Here is an 8,332-nt window from a genome sequence, read left to right on the forward strand (position 1 = left end):
TGATACGATTTTTTGAAAATCCCCTCGTTCAATTTCCTGTAACGACTTGTAATGAACTCATTTTGAAGTGAATTTTCGCATGAATATTATTCAATTATTCAGCTCTCGTATCTCAGCCTTCTCAGCCATTCTATTTCCGCTATCTAGTGTTTGGTGAGTTCCTTAAGAGGCTCTAACTTGAGTGCCACTTGACCATGAGTTTCTGCATTTTTTTCTGCACCGATTCATCAAGGACTTTCTTCATTCGCGTACTTGATCATTCCCTCCTCACAATGGCCCTTTTATTCAATTAAATGAGATGCAAATTTACTTGATCCTACACAACAAAAGACTTGAATTAACTCTGTAAGAGTCAAGCCGGTTGTACGGCGTCGATGACCTTGAATGTCAGGATGCCATAAAACCTCAAATCAATCAATTAATTATTGCCATATCTTCGGGGAGAGAGAGAGAGAGAGAGAGAGAGAGAGAAGGAGAGAGAGAGAGAGAGAGAGAGAGAGAGAGAGATCCCAGTTTAAGGTTGATTTTCATACCATATCTTCGGGGAGAGAGAGGAGAGAGAGAGAGAGAGGAGGAGAGAGGAGAGAGGAGAGAGAGAGAGAGAGAGAGAGATCAAGTTTAAGGTCGATTTTCATACCATACTTCGGAGTGAGAGAGAGAGAGAGAGAGAGAGGAGAGAGAGAGAGAGATGAGGAGAGAGAGAGAGAGAGAGAGAGAGACCATCAAGTTTAAGGTTGCTTTTCATACCATATCTTCGGGAGAGAGAGAGAGAAGAGAGAGAGAGAGAGAGAGAGAGAGAGGAGAGATCAAGTTTAAGATTGACTTCTACACTACATCTTCACCACCATAAAGGAATGAATCGTCACCATATCCCGTAATTATTTCGTTCCATTTCCTTTATAGGAATCCCTTATAGTCGACGTCCAGACCAGAATCCCCCTTCACTCAATCCTCGCTTCTTTTCGATCCAACCGTTTCACATTCTGCTTTCAGTTTCTCGAGTGCTGTGTCTCAAGTGCCTTGGTCAGGAACCTCTGCTAGTCACTACAGACTCTGATTCAGCCAGTCACTACAGACTCTGATTCAGCCAGTCACTACAGACTCTGATTCAGCCAGTCAATACAGACTATGATTCAGCCAGTCAATACAGACTATGATTCAGTCAATCACTACATACTCTGAATCAGCCAGTCAATACAAACCCCAATTAAGCCAGTCACTACAGACTCTGAATCAGTCATTTCACTACAGACTATGATTCAGTCAGTTAATACAGACTATAAATCAGCCAATCAATACAGACCCCAATTAAGTCAGTCACAACAGACTCTGATTCAGCCAGTCACTACAGACTCTGATTCAGCCAGTCAATACAGACTCTGATTCAGCCAATCAATACAGACCCTAATTAAGCCAGTCAATACAGACTCTTGATTCAGTCAGTCAATACAGACCCCAATTAAGCCAGTCAATACACTCTTGATTCAGTCAGTCAATACAGACCCCAATTAAGCCAGTCACTACAGACTATGATTCAGCCAGTCATTACAGACCCTGATTCAGCCAGTCAATACAGACTATGATTCAGTCAGTCAATACAGACTGTGATTCAGCTAATCAATACAGACCCCAACTAAGCCAGTCAATATACAGTAGACTCTGATTCAGCCAGTCAATACAGACCTTAATTAAGCCAGTCAATACAGATTCTGATTCAGCCAGTCAATATAGACTGATTCAGCCAGTTAATACAGACCCCCAATTAAGCCAGTCAATACAGACTCTGATTCAGCCATTCCATTCAGATTTTGATTCATCTAGTCAACACAGAACCAGATTCAGCCACCCAATACAACCCGATTCAGCTAGTCAATACAGAATCAGATTCAGCCAGTCAATACAGAGCCAGATTCAGCCATTCAATACAGACTATGATTCAGCCAGTCAATACGGACTCAGATTCCAGCCTTTTCCTCAGTAGGTACTACGTCACTTTTCTTTTTTTTCGGCCAAGTAATACATAATTTACTATATTTCATATCATTAAATACACACACACACACACACACACACATATATATATATATATATATATATTATATATGTGTGTGTGTGTGTGTGTGTATATGTATGTATATATATACATATATATATATATATATATATATATATATATATATATATATATATATATATATATATATATATATATATATATATATAATAGCTTTCTTGAATTTTGTTGAATGCGGTAGACCAAAAGCTTTCTCTGATCTATCTATCTATCTCAAATGCCCCTTAGACGATTAAAATGTTGCTCAATGACAAGATTAAATTACAGTAATATTGTGAAGAAGCCTTCACTATGCACCAAAGAAAGCCTTCAATACGCACCAAAGATGATCATTTTATTGCGAAATGTCTAACTGTTGCGGAAAAATTTTAATCGCCTGTAGACATACATTTTAGACCAATCCAATTTCTAAGTCTTCCTTTGCATTTAAAGACCTCTTTCGATCTATCTATTAATAAGAACCCTATTTCCTTAATATCTTCACTTCTTAGGATATTATAAAAGTTTGCCGTCTCATAACACTTTACTGTTTTCATAAGAATTCCTGGATGAATTATTTTATTCAATCGTTTTCCAATAACGTTCTTCCTACCAATGAAATTTCATTCATTCTTTATTTTATCTTTTATTTGGAAATACACATTTACAATTATAATTATATATATATATATATATATATATATATATATATATATATATATATATATATATATATATATATATATATATACACACAGTACATCGTAGTATATTTACATGAATAATTTCTTATCTAACATAGTTATATTATATTTACAAATGCATTTTTATTATTTATCTGAATGTATTTTTATATCTAAAATATATCGACTCGTGAATACATTTTTAGCAGAAGTTTTAAATCCCATTGTATTTACATTGAAATTATGTATCATTCTACTTTTGATATATTTAAGTAATTGTAGGTCAGTACTTGAAAATCCTAAGTATCTTCCCATTTATTTCCCTGCAATAACATCCGCTATTATGACCATTGCTGTATTTTCATCCTTTTTTGAATGGGTTTCAAAATCCAACTTTGGAACGCACGAAAGCTGACCTTTAAACGACCTCATTCCAATATCATAATTCATTTTCCTCATCGTTTCCTTTCTCAAAAATCGCCATAATCTTTAACTTGCATCTACAATTCTAGATGGCTAGAGACAACATTCACCTATTCCAACATTTACAATAGTTAAAGGTAGTGAATTCGAAATTCTATTAACGATATTTTTTTAATTAATATTATTATCATTATCATTATAATTATTATTATTATTATCATCATCATCATTATTATTATCATGATTATTATTTTGGTAGAAGACCCGCTTTAAGGCAAGTTTAATTAAAAACAATGACGGCCTTAATTTTACAGTCTATTTTATCGATATTATCATTATCATTATTATCATTATTATTACTACTTGCTAAGCTTAAACCCTCGTTGGAAAAGCAAGATGCTATAAACACAAAGGGCTCCAACAGGGAAAATAGCCCAGTGAGGAAATAAGGAAAAATATAACTACAAAAAAGTAATGAACAACTAACATATAATCTTTTAAGAACAGTAACAACATCAAAACGGATCTTTCATATATAAACTATAAAAACTTCAAAAAATAACAATAAGAGGAATAAGATGGAAATAGTGTGCCCGAGTGTACCCTCGCGCAAGGGCATCTATGAGTGTAAATTCACAAACAGAGCTAAAACAAACCAAAACTTCATCAAATTTCAGATCTCAAAAAATATGGTTCTGCGCATGTGCCAGGTCCCCACATGGGGTCCACAATATGAAAGAGCCGAAGAAAAGATGAAGTATACTCTTCGATCTTAGTTTGCTGTTTTATCCAATCAACCTTATGAAGGCACGGGCCCTTGATCTTAAAGCAGCTAGGAATTAGTATATCTCGGCATTCTTAGCAACCTCTCTCTCTCTCTCTCTCTCTCTCTCTCTCTCTCTCTCTCTCTCTCTCTCTCTCTCTCTCTCTCTCTCTCTCTCTTATTGGAAGGAAAGAAAAATCCCGTAGGATAGAAAAATCCTACAGGTGTAAAGATATAAAGTAAAAAGATCTTTGGGTAAAAGAGTAGAAACCCAAGAAGGTAAGAAAAATATCTTAGGGAGAAAGAAAATATTCCAAGAAAGAAAACTTTCTTAGAAAGAAAATATATTGAAAAATAAAGAACAATAACCATAGAAAGAAAGAATGAATAACCTGCTTACAAGTTTGGACTGAATACAATGTTGGATAGAGAAAAGGCCTCCAACAAAAGGTACCTTACCTCCCCCAACGAAGCTGGAAGGAGGTTATATCTTCGTCCATGTTTGTGTGTTTGTTTGTGTACGTGTGTTTGTTTGAGAACAGCTTCCTGGCCTCAATTTTAATTGTAGAGTAATGAAACTTACAGGGATTAACTATTATGTATAAAGCTGGACACGATTAAATTTTGAAAGGTCAACGCCAAAGGTCAAGGTCACGGTCAAGCAAAATGTCCAACTCACGTAATCAGTCATAAGTTTGGACATTGCTGTCACAGTGACTTCAAGCTTGGCTCATATTTGAGTGTATGAAAATCCACGCCAATTAATACATGTAAGGTCAAAGGTCAGGATCAAAGTCGAGAAATAAGCTGCCGCGGCTGAATTCTTCGCTCTACTGAGTGGCCCTCTGGTTGTAGTTAAGAGTAAGACAAAGATGCATTACGACATGGTACTCAGTAATCTGGAATACCAATGAATAAAACTTTCTTTCAGCATAGAAACCATTACTTCGCTAAACCGTTTTTTTAATGCCAACACCTGTACCGTATGTTTCATAATTGATTATACAATGTAATGGTAAAGTTTTTTTTTTTTTTTTTTCATCTCACTCTCTTCCGCACTGATAATAGAACAACCTATTTACGCTTGCCATCGCATGTTTCGCATTGTTGGTTTTTTTGTGCCATTGTTCCCCTCAACTGTTCGTATATAAGCCCGATATCTAGTTGAATAAACTTACTTGTATTCGCCTCGCCTCTCTGTTAGTACCTAGCAGCTAAGTTGTCATAAACCTTTCCTCACCCAAGAGGCTACTTCTTGACTCTTTAGCTATGGTAAGCAGCTCTTTTAGGAGAAGGATACTCCAAAATCAAACCATTGTTCTGTAGTCTTGGGTAGTGTCATAGCCTCTGTACCATGGTCTTCCACTTCCTTGGGTTAGAGTTCTCTTGCTTGAGGGTACACTCGGGCACGCTGTTCTGTCTTGTTTCTCTTCCTCTTGTTTTGTTCACGTTTTTATAGTTTATATAGGAGATATTCATTTTAATGTTGCTACTCTTCTTAAAAATTTAATTTTCCTAGTTCCTTTCCTCAATGGGCTATTTTCCCTAATGGAGCCTCTGAACTTATAGCATACTGCTTTTCCAATTAGGGTTGTAGCTTAGCAAGTAATAATAATAATAATAATAATTGGCGCTAATGACCTTCGATGTCAGTATGCCGGAAAACTTCAAATCAATTAATCAATCCTGACTTAAAAAAAAAAAAAATTGAAAAAAAAAAAAAAAACTTACACATCCAGCCTTTCTGTTAAGACATTTTTAGCAATGTCTTCCTTCTCTGCTTTACATATAATCTTTTAGAAGCTAAATTTTCAAGTAAGTGACCATCAAGAATTGTTTCATAAGAATATTGGTTCACTTTTCTAATAATAATTAAAGTCATATTAATAAATAAACAAAAAAAATAATATAGGAGACAAAAAGAACCTCCTTGTGTATTAACTTTTTATAACATTATATAATTGGAACAACAATTATATAATTATATATGGCCCTTAACGTGATTATTTTATGCTAGACAACAATATAACATCAAAACAACATCAACAACAATAACAATAATAATAATAATAATAATAATAATAATAATAATAATAATAATAATATAAAACTCATGGATAAAAATATAAAATAATCTGTTCTGCAAACCTTTAAAACACAAAAAAACAATAATAATGAATAGCAACATATACTGACAAATGACACATGCATATCAAGTATCAATGTGACATATCATGTACCGAAGAGGAGCAAAAGCAGATGTGGGTTTTAAATGTGCCTGAGAACATAACACGACCATAAACTAAACTGGTTCTCACACCGAGTTGCTTACAAAACTCAAGTTCATGACTTCTGCACCGTAAAAAATTATAATATTTCTATTTTGCTAATTTATAAAAAAAAAACTAATTAAAGGAGGGAACACTTGCAGGATAATTGTAACATAATATTTCCTTTTGCAAATTATAAATAATTGTATAAAACAAACGAATATAATATCGTATGTAAAAGTAGTGTAATAGATGACTGACACACTAAAATCAAGAAAATAATTCATCTCTCTCTCTCTGTAATATATATATATATATATATATATATATATATATATATATATATATATATATATATATATATATATATATATATATATAGTAAAATAAGGCTAAAACATAATAAATAAAAGTAAAACTGATAAAATACTTTCTCGAAAAATTATTTATCCAGATTGCAGAATTTTTGTGACCACATGGAAATATGTTCTCTAAAAAAAAACATAATAGTAATTAAGCAAAATTAACAAAATGTTCAATTCAAATTAAATTTTTGAAGGGGGACTGCAATTCTAAGAAATATGAAAACATGTAAATAAATATAAAATAAAAACAGTGGTAAACTAGAGGGGGACTCAGTAGAGCGCAGACCTCCGCCAGGGAAGCTTATTTCTCGACCTTGACTTTTCACTATAACATGTATTGATTGGCGTGGATTTTCATATACTCAAATATGAACCAAGTTTGAAGTCTCTGTAACAACGATGTCCAAAATTTGGCTGATTACGTGAATTGAACATTTTGCTTGACCGTGACCTTGACATTGACCTTCCAAATTTTATCATTTTCATCTTTTTACAAAACATTTAATCCCTGCAAGTTTTAATACTCTACGATTAAAATTGAAGCTGTTCATATACAAACACACACACACACACACAAACAAACACGCGAACGGGCGAAAACATAACCTCCTTCCAACTTCGTTGGGCGAGGCAATTAAGAATATTAGAATTGTATGAGGATCTGAATGTTTTACTAGATTTATTTTCTAATCATAATAATAGAATAAGAAAAGAAGAAAAAATGTGTTATCTATCAATTGCATTCCTTACTCGGAATGACCTCAAACACTGATTTTTTGATCAGATACTTTTACAGCAATATGAGATGTTTAAATCCAACATTGTGAATCGAAGCAGAATATCCAGCTAATGAAATCAGTGTTTGTTACAGTGAATCCATATGAAGTTTTCGTTACAGTGAACTGAAATGATGTGTTCGTTAGTTAACAGAAATGGAGTGTTCGTTTCAGTGCATCGATTTGAAGTGTTCATTACAGTGAACCGAAATGATGCGTTCGTTATAGTGAACAGATATGGATTGTTCGTTACAGTGAATCGATATGAAATGTTCGTTACAGTGAATCGATATGAAGTATACGTTATAATGAACCCACATGAAGTGTTTGTTACAATGAACAGAAATAGTGAACTGCAATGACGTGTTCGTTACAGTGAACTCAACGGAAGTGTTCGTTAAAATGAACCGAAATGAAGTGTTCCTTACAATGAACCGAAATGAAGTCTTTGTTACAATAAACCGAAATAGTGAACCGAAATGACGTGTTCGTTACAGTGGACTGAACGGAAGTGTTCGTTACAATAAACCGAAATGAAGCGTTCGTTATAATTACCCAAAATGAAGTGTTCGTAACAGTGACCCGAAATGAGGTGTTTGCTACAGTGAACCAAAATAAAGTGTTCGTTACAATGAACCGAAATGAAGCGTTCGTTATAGTGACCCAAAATGAAGTGTTCGTTACAATGAACCGAAATGAAGCGTTCGTTATAGTGACCCAAAATGAAGTGTTCGTTACAGATATCCGAAATGAAGTGTTCGTTACAGTGACCCGAAATGAAGAGTTCGCCACAGTTAACCAAAATAAATTGTTCGCTACAATGAATTAAAACGAGTTTTCCCGATCAAAAAAAAAAAAAAAAAAAAAAAAAAAAAAAATAAACGCAGAGATTCGTTGGAAATTATTCCGTGTTATTTCATTTATTATTTACCTAAACTGAGAAGCAAACACTACTTTTCTGCCTCCAGCATTTGATAAGAAGCATATAAAAAAAATGTC

At 33.8% G+C, this 8,332-nt stretch overlaps 1 protein-coding gene across 1 annotated transcript in view; it reads right to left on the minus strand.

The window, feature by feature from the left end:
- Positions 1–8,332, minus strand: part of LOC137633155 (uncharacterized) — a 619,863-nt gene that overhangs the window by 468,903 nt on the left and 142,628 nt on the right. The window lies entirely within an intron of this gene.

The sequence above is a fragment of the Palaemon carinicauda genome, chromosome 42 (genome assembly GCF_036898095.1).
Source record: "Palaemon carinicauda isolate YSFRI2023 chromosome 42, ASM3689809v2, whole genome shotgun sequence".
In the NCBI taxonomy this organism is placed as follows: Eukaryota; Metazoa; Arthropoda; class Malacostraca; order Decapoda; family Palaemonidae; genus Palaemon; species Palaemon carinicauda.